General features: G+C 44.2%; 1 protein-coding gene across 3 annotated transcripts in view; it reads right to left on the minus strand.

The window, feature by feature from the left end:
- The window catches only part of LOC110495867 (transmembrane protein 198-B), a 29344-nt gene extending 14051 nt beyond the window's left edge, over window positions 1-15293 (minus strand). Inside the window, exons 1-2 of one of the 3 annotated variants that reach the window (XM_021571364.2) lie at window positions 15184-15293; window positions 14895-14997 (exon numbers count right to left, since the gene is read on the minus strand). The gene's annotated coding sequence lies outside the window, so the exon portion shown is untranslated. Of the gene's footprint in view, window positions 1-14894 lie in introns of all 3 variants that reach the window. The other 2 variants (XM_021571363.2, XM_021571361.2) reach the window with 2 other exon arrangements.
- Between the last annotated feature and the right edge of the window lie 217 nt (window positions 15294-15510).

Here is a 15510-nt window from a genome sequence, read left to right on the forward strand (position 1 = left end):
GATTAGTCCTCTATATCTCTCTCTGTTTTTGCTTCTGTCTTTGTCGGATTCTTGTTTGTGTTATTCATGCCTGAACCAGACTATCGTCATGTTTGCTGCAACCTTGTCCTGTCCTGTCGGAATCTGCCGGTCCATCTGAGCCTACGTTTGTTTTGTTATTAAAGAAGCTCTGTTTACGTTAATTCGCTTTTGGGTCCTCATTCACGCACCGTAACAGATTCAAGGTTCAAGTAGCAGACATCTCAACATCAACTGTTCAGAGGAGACAGCGTGAATTAGGCCTTCATGGTCAAATTGCTGTAAAGGACACCACTTCTAAAGGACACCAATAAGAAGAAGAGACTTGCTTGGGCAAAGAAACATGAGCAATGGACATTAGACATTAGACCAGTGGAAATCTGTCCTTTGGTCTGATGAGTCCAAATGTAGATTTTTGGTTCCAACCACCGTGTTTTTGTGAGTCGCAGAGTAGGTGAATGGATGATCTCTGCATGTGTAGTTCCCACCGTGAAGCATGGAGGAGGAGGTGTGATGGTGCTTTGCTGGTGACACTGTCCGTGATTCATTTAGACTTCAAGGCACACTTAACCAGCATAGACACAGCATTCTGCAGCGATACACCATCCCATCTGGTTTGTGCTTAGTGGGACTATCATTTGTTTTTCAACAGCACAATGACCAGGCTGTGTAAGGGCAATTTGACCAAGAAGGAGAGCGATGGAGTGCTGTATCAAACGACCTGGCCTCCACAATCACCCGACCTCAACCCAATGAGATGGTTTGGGATGAGTTGGACCACAGAGTGAAGGAAAAACAGCCAACAAGTGCTCAGCATATGTGGGAACTCCTTCAAGATCGTTGGAAAAGCATTCCAGGTGAAGCTGGTTGACAGAATGCCAAGAGTGTACAAAGTTGTCATCAAGGCAAAGGGTGGCTACTTTGAACAATCTAAAAATATATTTATTTGTTTAATACTTTTGATGATCCCATATGTGTTATTTCATAGTTTTGATGTCCTCACTATTTTTCTGCAATGTAGAAAATAGTAAAAATAATGAAAAACCCTGGAATGAGTAGGTGTCCAAACTTTCGACTGGTACTATATATATATATATATATACAGTGCCTTGCGAAAGTATTCGGCCCCCTTGAACTTTGCGACCTTTTGCCACATTTCAGGCTTCAAACATAAAGATATAAAACTGTATTTTTTTGTGAAGAATCAACAACAAGTGGGACACAATCATGAAGTGGAACGACATTTATTGGATATTTCAAACTCTTTTAACAAATCCAAAACTGAAAAATTGGGCGTGCAAAATTATTCAGCCCCTTTACTTTCAGTGCAGCAAACTCTCTCCAGAAGTTCAGTGAGGATCTCTGAATGATCCAATGTTGACCTAAATGACTAATTATGATAAATACAATCCACCTGTGTGTAATCAAGTCTCCGTATAAATGCACCTGCACTGTGATAGTCTCAGAGGTCCGTTAAAAGTGCAGAGAGCATCGTGAAGAACAAGGAACACACCAGGCAGGTCCGAGATACTGTTGTGAAGAAGTTTAAAGCCGGAATTGGATACAAAAATATTTCCCAAGCTTTAAACATCCCAAGGAGCACTGTGCAAGCGATAATATTGAAATGGAAGGAGTATCAGACCACTGCAAATCTACCAAGACCTGGCCGTCCCTCTAAACTTTCAGCTCATACAAGGAGAAGACTGATCAGAGATGCAGCCAAGAGGCCCATGATCACTCTGGATGAACTGCAGAGATCTACAGCTGAGGTGGGAGACTCTGTCCATAGGACAACAATCAGTCGTATATTGCACAAATCTGGCCTTTATGGAAGAGTGGCAAGAAGAAAGCCATTTCTTAAAGATATCCATAAAAAGTGTTGTTTAAAGTTTGCCACAAGCCACCTGGGAGACACACCAAACATGTGGAAGAAGGTGCTCTGGTCAGATGAAGCCAAAATTGAACTTTTTGGAAACAATGCAAAACGTTATGTTTGGCGTAAAAGCAACACAGCTGAACACACCATCCCCACTGTCAAACATGGTGGTGGCAGCATCATGGTTTGGGCCTGCTTTTCTTCAGCAGGGACAGGGAAGATGGTTAAAATTGATGGGAAGATGGATGGAGCCAAATACAGGACCATTCTGGAAGAAAACCTTATGGAGTCTGCAAAAGACCTGAGACTGGGACGGAGATTTGTCTTCCAACAAGACAATGATCCAAAACATAAAGCAAAATCTACAATGGAATGGTTCAAAAATAAACATATCCAGGTGTTAGAATGGCCAAGTCAAAGTCCAGACCTGAATCCAATCGAGAATCTGTGGAAAGAACTGAAAACTGCTGTTCACAAATGCTCTCCATCCAACCTCACTTAGCTCGAGCTGTTTTGCAAGGAGGAATGGGAAAAAATGTCAGTCTCTCGATGTGCAAAACTGATAAGAGACATACCCCAAGCGACTTACAGCTGTAATCGCAGCAAAAGGTGGCGCTACAAAGTATTAACTTAAAGGGGCTGAATAATTTTGCACGGCCAATTTTTCAGTTTTTGATTTGTTAAAAAAGTTTGAAATATCCAATAAATGTCGTTCCACTTCATGATTGTGTCCCACTTGTTGTTGATTCTTCACAAAAAAATACAGTTTTATATCTTTATGTTTGAAGCCTGAAATGTGGCAAAAGGTCGCAAAGTTCAAAGGGGCCAAATACTTTCGCAAGGCACTGTGTATATATATATAGATATATAGATATATATATAAATATGTATATATATTTATATATATATAAATGTGTGTGTGTCTGTACAGAGGGATGACAGTGAAAGGGGTGGTATCTCTCAGTATAATAGCCCTGGCATTTCGGATTGATTCTAGTGTTGTGGGGAAAAGAGGGCAAAGAGAGGGGCTAGGAGGGACAGGAAGCCATGGCTTTAGTCAGCCCCAGATCATCTTGCTGAGTGCCTCAGCTCTTAGCAACATGGAGATGAATATGTTTGACTGTGTGTGTGTGTGTCTGCAACGCTCATAAGCCTCATTCACAAACAGGACCAATCTCTATAGTACTCTCAGAGAGTTGTTCTTAGCTGGTTCTACACCTGCATTGCTTGCTGTTTGGGGTTTTAGGCTGGGTTTCTGTACATCGGCTGATGTAAAAAGGGGCTTTATAAATACATTTGATTGATTGACTGATGTGGCACCATAGTGTAGTGACTGACTGTATGTTTAGGATGGAAATGTCATCAAAGCCTTCAAAAAGAGGGCTGACTAACAATGGGGGTGAGAATTCTAACAAAGTATTCCGTCAGTCATTTAGATACAACAATGATCAGTGCTGAATGGGTGTATGTGGGTGACTGTATTTCTGCGTCTGTGCCACAGTCGTCGTGACTGACGCCTAGCCAAAGCGTGTACCAAATAAGTAGCCCAGTGAATGACTGGAGATACGCTGACACACACACAGTCCGGATCCCCCCCCCCACACTGCCCACTCAAGCCTCCTCCTCTTCCTGCAAAGCTGTTGTCGTGCTACAGCCTGGCAGTGCAGTCTGGAGGTGATGTGCTGACTGGTGACTAGCCACAACCCACCATACAGGAACTGGACTCGCTCCAGTCTCCCCACACACAACCAGCAGGACATCGGCTGCATCCCAAATGGCACTCTATTCCCAATATACTGCACTACTTTTGACCTGAACCCAGTGCACTAAATAGAGAATAGAGTGCCATTTAGTACGCAGACATAATATAATACTCATCCTCCTACGGCTCCACAGACACCTTTTGGTATATGTTTAAGGACAGTATGTACCTTGGTGTGGGGGGGGGGGGTTGTGTGTTGGAGGGAGAGGGATGTGTGTGTGTGTGTGTGTGTGTGTGGCTGCCTCCATTACTCCATTAGCAGATTGCACTAACCCATTTAGTCATCTCAGTGTTCTTGTCAATACAAACGTGTCACTACAGATGACAGTCTCTCTCTTTCTCACAATTACACAGTGTCGTGAGAAGAACACCAGTGGACATGTCACCGTGTATGATCATCCCACTGTGGTGAGTGGGCAACAGCAATAGCTGTGACACGTGTGATACCCAGCACAGGCTTGGCTTCCAATGCCAACCATATTTAACTTTTTATTTAAACTAGGCGAGTCAGTAAAGAACACATTGTTATTTACAATGATGGCCTAACCCCCCGGCCAAACCCAGACGACGCTGGGCCAATTGTGCGCAGCCCTGTGGGACTCCCAATCACAGCCGGATGTGACACAGCCTGGATTCGAACCGGGGGCTGTTGCACTGAGATGCAGTGTCTTAGGGAGCCATATAGCATAACTCTCATATGTACGACCCCACATACACTCTACGTCCCTTTGTAGCATTCCCCAAGAACATGGGGTGAGAGCAGGAAGTGAATTACATGAATGAGACCTGAGACTACACAGAAGAAAGAAAAGAAAGGGTGAATAAGAGTGAAAAAGGAGAACAAGAAAAATAAAGAAAAGAAAGAAAAAAAGAAAGATACAAGGCCAGATCTAACCAATGGGCTCCCCATTCCCCAGTGTTAGCTTACATAACCACTTCATAATGCATTACTCACTGTGTTACTGCTGCTGTGGGCTTTAGTCTGTCGCTGCTACTAAATGTCTTTTATAGACTTCATCAGATGTTTACTCACTGTGTTACTGCTGCTGTGGGCTTTAGTCTGTCGCTGCTACTAAATGTCTTTTATAGACTTCATCAGATGTTTTCTCACTGTGTTACTGCTGCTGTGGGCTTTAGTCTGTCGCTGCTACTAAATGTATTTTATAGACTTCATCAGATGTTTTCTCACTGTGTTACTGCTGCTGTGGGCTTTAGTCTGTCGCTGCTACTAAATGTCTTTTATAGACTTCATCAGATGTTTTCTCACTGTGTTACTGCTGCTGTGGGCTTTAGTCTGTCGCTGCTACTAAATGTCTTTTATAGACTTCATCAGATGTTTTCTCACTGTGTTACTGCTGCTGTGGGATCTGGTCTGTCGCTGCTACTAAATGTCTTTTATAGACTTCATCAGATGTTTTCTCACTGTGTTACTGCTGCTGTGGGCTTTAGTCTGTCGCTGCTACTAAATGTCTTTTATAGACTTCATCAGATGTTTTCTCACTGTGTTACTGCTGCTGTGGGCTTTAGTCTGTCGCTGCTACTAAATGTCTTTTATAGACTTCATCAGATGTTTTCTCACTGTGTTACTGCTGCTGTGGGCTTTAGTCTGTCGCTGCTACTAAATGTCTTTTATAGACTTCATCAGATGTTTTCTCACTGTGTTACTGCTGCTGTGGGCTTTAGTCTGTCGCTGCTACTAAATGTCTTTTATAGACTTCATCAGATGTTTTCTCACTGTGTTACTGCTGCTGTGGGCTTTAGTCTGTCGCTGCTACTAAATGTATTTTATAGACTTCATCAGATGTTTTCTCACTGTGTTACTGCTGCTGTGGGCTTTAGTCTGTCGCTGCTACTAAATGTCTTTTATAGACTTCATCAGATGTTTTCTCACTGTGTTACTGCTGCTGTGGGCTTTAGTCTGTCGCTGCTACTAAATGTCTTTTATAGACTTCATCAGATGTTTTCTCACTGTGTTACTGCTGCTGTGGGATCTGGTCTGTCGCTGCTACTAAATGTCTTTTATAGACTTCATCAGATGTTTTCTCACTGTGTTACTGCTGCTGTGGGCTTTAGTCTGTCGCTGCTACTAAATGTATTTTATAGACTTCATCAGATGTTTTCTCACTGTGTTACTGCTGCTGTGGGCTTTAGTCTGTCGCTGCTACTAAATGTCTTTTATAGACTTCATCAGATGTTTTCTCACTGTGTTACTGCTGCTGTGGGATCTGGTCTGTCGCTGCTACTAAATGTCTTTTATAGACTTCATCAGATGTTCTCACTGTGTTACTGCTGCTGTGGGCTTTAGTCTGTCGCTGCTACTAAATGTCTTTTATAGACTTCATCAGATGTTTTCTCACTGTGTTACTGCTGCTGTGGGCTTTAGTCTGTCGCTGCTACTAAATGTCTTTTATAGACTTCATCAGATGTTTTCTCACTGTGTTACTGCTGCTGTGGGCTTTAGTCTGTCGCTGCTACTAAATGTCTTTTATAGACTTCATCAGATGTTTTCTCACTGTGTTACTGCTGCTGTGGGCTTTAGTCTGTCGCTGCTACTAAATGTCTTTTATAGACTTCATCAGATGTTTTCTCACTGTGTTACTGCTGCTGTGGGCTTTAGTCTGTCGCTGCTACTAAATGTCTTTTATAGACTTCATCAGATGTTTTCTCACTGTGTTACTGCTGCTGTGGGCTTTAGTCTGTCGCTGCTACTAAATGTCTTTTATAGACTTCATAATGCATTACTCACTGTGTTACTGCTGCTGTGGGCTTTAGTCTGTCGCTGCTACTAAATGTCTTTTATAGACTTCATCAGATGTTTTCTCACTGTGTTACTGCTGCTGTGGGCTTTAGTCTGTCGCTGCTACTAAATGTATTTTATAGACTTTATCAGATGTTTTCTCACTGTGTTACTGCTGCTGTGGGCTTTAGTCTGTCGCTGCTACTAAATGTCTTTTATAGACTTCATCAGATGTTTTCTCACTGTGTTACTGCTGCTGTGGGCTTTAGTCTGTCGCTGCTACTAAATGTATTTTATAGACTTCATCAAATGTTTTCCCACTGTGTTACTGCTGCTGTGGGCTTTAGTCTGTCGCTGCTACTAAATGTCTTTTATAGACTTCATCAGATGTTTTCTCACTGTGTTACTGCTGCTGTGGGCTTTAGTCTGTCGCTGCTACTAAATGTCTTTTATAGACTTCATCAGATGTTTTCCCACTGTGTTACTGCTGCTGTGGGCTTTAGTCTGTCGCTGCTACTAAATGTCTTTTATAGACTTCATCAGATGTTTTCTCACTGTGTTACTGCTGCTGTGGGCTTTAGTCTGTCGCTGCTACTAAATGTCTTTTATAGACTTCATCAGATGTTTTCTCACTGTGTTACTGCTGCTGTGGGCTTTAGTCTGTCGCTGCTACTAAATGTCTTTTATAGACTTCATCAGATGTTTTCTCACTGTGTTACTGATGCTGTGGGCTTTAGTCTGTCGCTGCTACTAAATGTCTTTTATAGACTTCATCAGATGTTGTTTTCTCACTGTGTTACTGCTGCTGTGGGCTTTAGTCTGTCGCTGCTACTAAATGTATTTTATAGACTTCATCAGATGTTTTCTCACTGTGTTACTGCTGCTGTGGGCTTTAGTCTGTCGCTGCTACTAAATGTATTTTATAGACTTCATCAGATGTTTTCTCACTGTGTTACTGCTGCTGTGGGATCTGGTCTGTCGCTGCTACTAAATGTCTTTTATAGACTTCATCAGATGTTTTCTCACTGTGTTACTGCTGCTGTGGGATCTGGTCTGTCGCTGCTACTAAATGTCTTTTATAGACTTCATCAGATGTTTTCCCACTGTGTTACTGCTGCTGTGGGATCTGGTCTGTCGCTGCTACTAAATGTCTTTTATAGACTTCATCAGATGTTTTCTCACTGTGTTACTGCTGCTGTGGGCTTTAGTCTGTCGCTGCTACTAAATGTCTTTTATAGACTTCATCAGATGTTTTCTCACTGTGTTACTGCTGCTGTGGGCTTTAGTCTGTCGCTGCTACTAAATGTCTTTTATAGACTTCATCAGATGTTTTCTCACTGTGTTACTGCTGCTGTGGGCTTTAGTCTGTCGCTGCTACTAAATGTCTTTTATAGACTTCATCAGATGTTTTCTCACTGTGTTACTGCTGCTGTGGGCTTTAGTCTGTCGCTGCTACTAAATGTATTTTATAGACTTCATCAGATGTTTTCTCACTGTGTTACTGCTGCTGTGGGCTTTAGTCTGTCGCTGCTACTAAATGTCTTTTATAGACTTCATCAGATGTTTTCTCACTGTGTTACTGCTGCTGTGGGCTTTAGTCTGTCGCTGCTACTAAATGTATTTTATAGACTTCATCAGATGTTTTCTCACTGTGTTACTGCTGCTGTGGGCTTTAGTCTGTCGCTGCTACTAAATGTATTTTATAGACTTCATCAGATGTTTTCTCACTGTGTTACTGCTGCTGTGGGCTTTAGTCTGTCGCTGCTACTAAATGTCTTTTATAGACTTCATCAGATGTTTTCTCACTGTGTTACTGCTGCTGTGGGCTTTAGTCTGTCGCTGCTACTAAATGTCTTTTATAGACTTCATCAGATGTTTTCTCACTGTGTTACTGCTGCTGTGGGCTTTAGTCTGTCGCTGCTACTAAATGTATTTTATAGACTTCATCAGATGTTTTCGCACTGTGTTACTGCTGCTGTGGGCTTTAGTCTGTCGCTGCTACTAAATGTCTTTTATAGACTTCATCAGATGTTTTCTCACTGTGTTACTGCTGCTGTGGGCTTTAGTCTGTCGCTGCTACTAAATGTCTTTTATAGACTTCATCAGATGTTTTCTCACTGTGTTACTGCTGCTGTGGGATCTGGTCTGTCGCTGCTACTAAATGTCTTTTATAGACTTCATCAGATGTTTTCCCACTGTGTTACTGCTGCTGTGGGCTTTAGTCTGTCGCTGCTACCAAATGTCTTCATAGGGTTGCCCAGATGTTCTCGCACTGTTTTGGAGCTAGGAGGACAATTAGTGGGCTTTTCAAAAAATACAATGAAGCAAGCGCACATTTTCTTCAGGAAATATACACTTTCACGTTCTATTTCTTCCATCGGCTGTAACTATATTTTTGTGTCCAATCCCAGTCGCACAGATACAAACTGTGTTGCCGGTTACGTTCCTTTTTTTGCTTCCGATCTCCTCCTTCATCAACTTCATAATCAGTAGTCTGATCAAGTAAGATTGCATCATTCCATTCTCTCGTTTCCTCGGTCTCTCCCTTCCCCTAATCGGTAGCTACAGATATCTTTGGGTTTGCGGGTCTTATCTCTTGTTCTCTCCCCAATTGAATTAAGGGCACAACCTAGTGCAGCAGACACGAGGTTATGTAGAACATTTTGAGATCAATGAAGTCTGGCTGGTCCCAGATCTGTTTCTGTTCTTTTGCCAACTCCTTATTGAATTGTTATGCCAAACAATGACACCAAAGGAGTTGGCAAGAGCAGAAACAGATCTGGGACCAGCCAGGCTAGGATGAATGTATGGATGCCCACGTAACTGAAGGAAGGCCAATGAACTACTGTGAGAATTCCGTGAGGTGTGTGGGACAGACCGAGCTCACAGATTTAGATCGCACACTTCCTATCAGAGACACTTTCTGACGAAGAGCTACAACTCGTGGAATTGGACACAAGGGTTTAGCGGCGATAACAGTGACAGTTATCAATCAATATAGCTGTTCAATTCAACCCTGAACCTCTAAAGCCGCCCGCACATGTCGATCAATATCCATCACTGATGTCTGACTGACTGTGGTCGCTGTGGAAACGCGACAGGCTGTGCCGCCGTGGTAACTAGGACAGCTGCGGTGGCAAGAAAGATCATTGGTGTGTATGTCAACACCATAGGGAGGGCACGGTGAGAGCCAGGCTGCTGTGTCGGGGCACCATAGGGACAATGAGAAACACTTGAGGTGGCAGTAGATAGTGATTCAACTAAAATGTCAAATTCTACCAGAGAAAGGAGACATGGTGTTAGACTTGGCCACTTTAGGCTCGTTGTTGGCCTATTTATTTGTCCTCCGGCTCTGGTTTTGATACTAGGCCCAGGCAGAGCTTCTCCGTGGAGGCCCAGACAGAGTGGTGTGGACCTGGGTTAGACGAGGATGTCTGGCCTTGGGATCACCTGGTTAGTCGGTGGCCCAAAGGTGGCACATAATGGGCAAAATACACTGCTCAAAAAAATAAAAGGAACACTTAAACAGCACAATGTAACTCCAAGTCAATCACACTTCTGTGAAATCAAACTGTCCACTTAGGAAGCAACACTGATTGACAATAAATTTCACATGCTGTTGTGCAAATGGAATAGACAACAGGTGGAAATTATAGGCATTTAGCAAGACACCCCCAATAAAGGAGTGGTTCTGCAGGTGGGGACCACAGACCACTTCTCAGTTCCTATGCTTCCTGGCTGATGTTTTGGTCACTTTTGAATGCTGGCGGTGCTTTCACTCTAGTGGTAGCATGAGACAGAGTCTACAACACACACAAGTGGCTCAGGTAGTGCAGCTCATCCAGGATGGCACATCAATGTGAGCTGTGGCAAGAAGGTTTGTGGTATCTGTCAGCGTAGTGTCCAGAGCATGGAGGCGCTACCAGGAGACAGGCCAGTACATCAGGAGACGTGGAGGAGGCCGTAGGAGGGCAACAACCCAGCAGCAGGACCGCTACCTCCGCCTTTGTGCAAGGAGGAGCAGGAGGAGCACTGCCAGAGCCCTGCAAACTGACCTCCAGCAGGCCACAAATGTGCATGTGTCTGCTCAAACGGTCAGAAACAGACTCCATGAGGGTGGTATGAGGGCCCGAAGTCCACAGGTGGGGGTTGTGCTTACAGCCCAACACCGTGCAGGACGTTTGGCATTTGCCAGAGAACACCAAGATTGGCAAATTCGCCACTGGCGCCCTGTGCTCTTCACAGATGAAATCAGGTTCATACTGAGCACATGTGACAGACGTGACAGTCTGGAGACGCCGTGGAGAACATTCTGCTGCCTGCAACATCATCCAGCATGACCGGTTTGGCGGTGGGTCAGTCATGGTGTGGGGTGGCATTTCTTTGGGGGGCCGCACAGCCTTCCATGTGCTCGCCAGAGGTAGCCTGACTGCCATTAGGTACCGAGATGAGATCCTCAGACCCCTTGTGAGACCATATGCTGGTGTGGTTGGCCCTGTGTTCCTCCTAATGCAAGACAATGCTAGACCTCATGTGGCTGGAGTGTGTCAGCAGTTCCTGCAAGAGGAAGGCATTGATGCTATGGACTGGCCCGCCCGTTCCCCAGACCTGAATCCAATTGAGCACATCTGGGACATCATGTCTCGCTTCATCCACCAACGCCACGTTGCACCACAGACTGTGCAGGAGTTGGCGGATGCTTTAGTCCAGGTCTGGGAGGAGATCCCTCAGGAGACCATCCGCCACCTCATCAGGAGCATGCAAAGGTGTTGTAGGGAGGTCATAGCCTAGGATAGCCTAGTGGTTAGAGAGTTGGACTAGTAACCGGAAGGTTGCAAGTCCAACCCCCGAGCTGACAAGGTACAAATCTGCCGTTCTGCCCCTGAACAGGCAGTTAACCCACTGTTCCTAGGCCGTCATTGAAAATAAGAATTTGTTCTTAACTGACTTGCCTAGTTAAATAAAGGTAAATAAAAATAATAAAATAAATACGGGCAAGTAGAGGCCACACACACTACTGAGCCTTTTTTTTGACTTGTTTTAAGGACATTACATCAAAGTTGGATCAGCCTGTAGTGTGGTTTTCCACTTTAATTTTGAGTGTGACTCCAAATCCAGACCTCCATGGGTTGATAAATTTGATTTCCATTGATAATTTTTGTGTGATTTTGTTGTCAGCACATTCAACTATGAAAAGAAAAAAGTATTTAATAAGAATATTTCATTCATTCAGATCTAGGATGTATTATTTTAGTGTTCCCTTTATTTTTTTGAGCAGTGTATATAGGATCCTACTTCAGTAAATCCTGCCTGGTATAGCAGATAATGGCAGTGACAGCAACTGTCACGTAAACCCAACTGGCTCTCATCAATGGGTCAGCTAACCCATCAGACTGGATGGACTAGAAATCTCTTCATTCTGCCCATAAAAGGGGGTGGTGGTGGTGGTGGGGTGGATCCGGGGGCAGATAGAGAGAGCGATGGGTTTATCTATGAGAGCTTTGTGTGTCAGCGGACATGGCCATGAATGCTACCAATTGTTTCCCCCAGCAGACTGCGGAGGCTGCAGCTCCTACACTCTCTCTGGGATGGAGTTCCTTTGGAGTCGTTAATGAACTGAACAGACCACTTAACGCATCTCTCAAAGAGACCCAGGCAGTCTGGTGGGAATCTAAGCGAGTTGAATTCCTTCTGTGTGTGGACCTAGAGGTGACTTGCAGTGGTTTTATTATTCACATAGAAAAGAGTCTCTCGCTCTACTGACTCTTCTAATTGAATCGACTCACCTGTATCTGTTCACGAGGCCAAATAATTAAGGTCCAGAAACAAGGGCTAGACCTTAGGCAGTTGTAAAACTAAATCCAGCATATTACTGTTTGTGCTCTTCATACTTATGATTCGGGTTAGTCCCAGTCTGTGTCAGTCTGATCTGGTGTGTGTGTTCTGAACTTAGACAGATAATGTGATTGGGACCTGCTATCTGTATGTGTAGCCAGGGGGAAGGACAGCAGAGGACTGGATGAATGCTATTACAATTCCACCTCATTCACAGCCCTCGTGCATACACGTTACACCTCTCCTCAATTCACCTCCCTTTCCCTTATTCGCTCTCTCCATCTCGATCTGTATCCCACACCTTTTATATTGCGTCTTCTGCCATCATTCCTTCGTACATGTGCATCCCATCCCTCCATCTCTTATCATGTCTCTACGTTCTCCCTGTTCTTGTTCCTCCATGTCCCTCGCCTCGTCATTGTTACATAACTGGGACAGTTGACCAACAAAGCCTCCCGTCTCCCCCTGTCTTCAAGACGCTCCTGCAGTGTAGGCCCCTCGGTGTTCACGACACTTCCCCCTCACTGAACCCCTACGCCACTCTCTCCCTGTGCACCCCGAGGAAGGAGTTCGATAAGATCCCAAAAACATCCCACCCTTGATCATTCAGGAACGGTATCTTGCGGCATGATGATTCAGCTCGCCACATCCTCATCCCTCTATACTCTCAAACGTGTGTTTCCTCTCCTCGTCTCTTCGCAATGGTTTGAAATGCATGACTGGATGATTTGTTCCTCGAATACAGAGGCGATGATGGGAAGGGAATGAGAGGAAGTCGTGCACTTAAACTACTGGCAGCCTAACACTTAGCCATCATTCGACCACACGTAGTAGGCAATAAAGGTATCTCTCTCTCTCTCTCCGAATTAAGTCATTTCATTTAACGCAACAATCTAAAAAAATATCTCAGCAGCTCATCAGGACATGGGATTAGAGCATCATAGCTACGCTCATCTCCATAATTAAAACAAATTCCTTAATCTCCATAAATCTGTGTACAAAAAGGTCACTCACAAAAATAGAGGTTTTCAGAATGTAAAACAAAACACCTGTCTGATAAGCAATACGACATTCCTGTTTGTGTGCATGTCGAGAAAAGACTCATATGACCCTGACCTCTAAACTAACACTGTCAAATAACAACACAGCAACGACCTCTGTCGTGAATCAATCAATCGTCTTCATGAACTCCCTCATCAGTGGAGCTATCGTGAAATTCAATCAACGCAGTGATTAATTAATGGAATAAATCCCATGCAATTAGACTTGTTTTTGCTGTCAAAAGAACAATGCTTCCATTGGTCGATATGACAACACATGACAGTTAGGATGCCAATAAAAGGTCACGATGAGGACAGACAGACTGCGCTAATTAGATGCTCACTCAGCCACAGTGGTTTGTTCCTATGTAGGTCTATTGACATTGACTGGTGCTGCCTGGCCTGTTCTGAGAAGGGGTTGGAATTGAAGGGGTTGGAATTTCCAATTGGATCAGTGTCGGGGCAGGTTTGTTTTCAGGGCACGGCTGTTCCACTGCTGCCATGGAAATCAATGGGCAAACGTGCCACTCAATCTCCCCCACTGACAAACACGTGTACACACGCATACACACACACACCTTTCCATGTGTTATCATAGCCTGAGATTTCTCTGGAAGGCAGATGTTCACACTAGGAGACAGAATCTACACGAAACATGAGAAATATGGAGAGAGATAGAAAGAGAGAGCGAGATCAGAAAGCGAGAGAGCGAGATCGGCTAAGAAAGACCGAGAGATATGAAACGAGAGAGACACAGACGCCAGATTGTTGTCAACAAGGCTCAAGATGCTGTCTGTTTGTTTTTCCTCTAGGATCATTCAAACCAGTGTGCACCACCAACAGGCTAAGGAAAACCTCACGGCGTGAAGGCTGTGGGGCTGACAGATTGACTCCCTCACTAGAATAATAACACAGACAGCCATACAGTGATATCCTGTCTGTTAGGCGACAGAGCAGGTACTATTATCTTCAACGTGTTTACCCTGTGACTCAATGACAACTGGACGCTTTCTTTCCACAACACACCGGTGAGAACTAAAGACTTTGTTTCCCTGAGCTAATTGCCTAGGCGTTTAGCTCAGTGGGCTATTCCACAGCATTGAGGTGCGCAAACGACCTGGGCTGAAACCCAGTCTGTCACTCACACCTCCAGAGGCTCAGCCTACCTATCTATTTAGACTGGATGTATGGCGGTGGTATTTCCCTGGTTTGCGCTTTATAATAGATTATGCTAGGTTGACTTCCCAAAGCGTCTACACCACATTTGTATTGTAATGTAACGGGCAATGACCCCGTGGTTGAAGCACCATTGACTGGAATGGAATCTTTGCACACTTGTGCTTTGTGGACAACATGGACAATGCAGGAATTAAATGATGATGGAATTGATGCTATAGTGCCGTCGGACTTGTAGAGGTCTGACCTATTTAATTAGACGTAAACAACCATTCCGTAGGATCAAATAATGCAACATCTTTCATTTGAAATTAGCGACCGAACCAATTGCCATTGAGTAGCTAGTCCAATGGAAAATGGTTCGGCCTGGGATGCCCGCGGCATGGAATGTCCACTCGAATGGTTCCTATGATGAACAAATAAAGAGGCGACCCGTCTGCGGCAACTCACCATCGAAAAGCCTCAGCATCCTACGAAGCACTGCCCCAACCATTCTGTCCGCATCTTGTCCAAAAACGACTCCTTCGGCATCCCTCATTTTGATACTCACTCCCTGTGAATATGATAGACAAGTCAAAGCCCACAAGGGCGCGACCGATGATCCTAGCTTCTCCAGTTAATCCAACGTAGCCAGGCACACAAGGCAACTGTAGCCTAATTCAAAAATATACAGTGACTAGTCTACATTTATATAACATATACTACACTTGTATAGCATCATCTTAGAGATGTACCCTACATCTTCGTCCAATACACATTCGAGGCTTTGCAGAGTGCCGACAAAAATAATAATGAGCTACCAGAGTGTACAGAGGAGACATATCGCATCAATAGGCTCATGCCGGGGCATACCATTCTGGGGCATACCATTCTAGGGAAAAGTGCAGGGCTGGATGGATGAGGATAAGAAGGAGGAAGCGCTCGAGGACAAAATATGGAGGAGGACAGTGGGCCCGACCCATGTGAGATGTTCTGAATACACTTTTTTTGTTGAACTATTCTAAACATCAACTAAATACATCCAGTGTTCGGAGTTGCCTTTACGTAGCTGTGGCTGTGGTCCATA

This window comes from Oncorhynchus mykiss, chromosome 18, assembly GCF_013265735.2.
Source record: "Oncorhynchus mykiss isolate Arlee chromosome 18, USDA_OmykA_1.1, whole genome shotgun sequence".
NCBI lineage: Eukaryota > Metazoa > Chordata > Actinopteri > Salmoniformes > Salmonidae > Oncorhynchus > Oncorhynchus mykiss.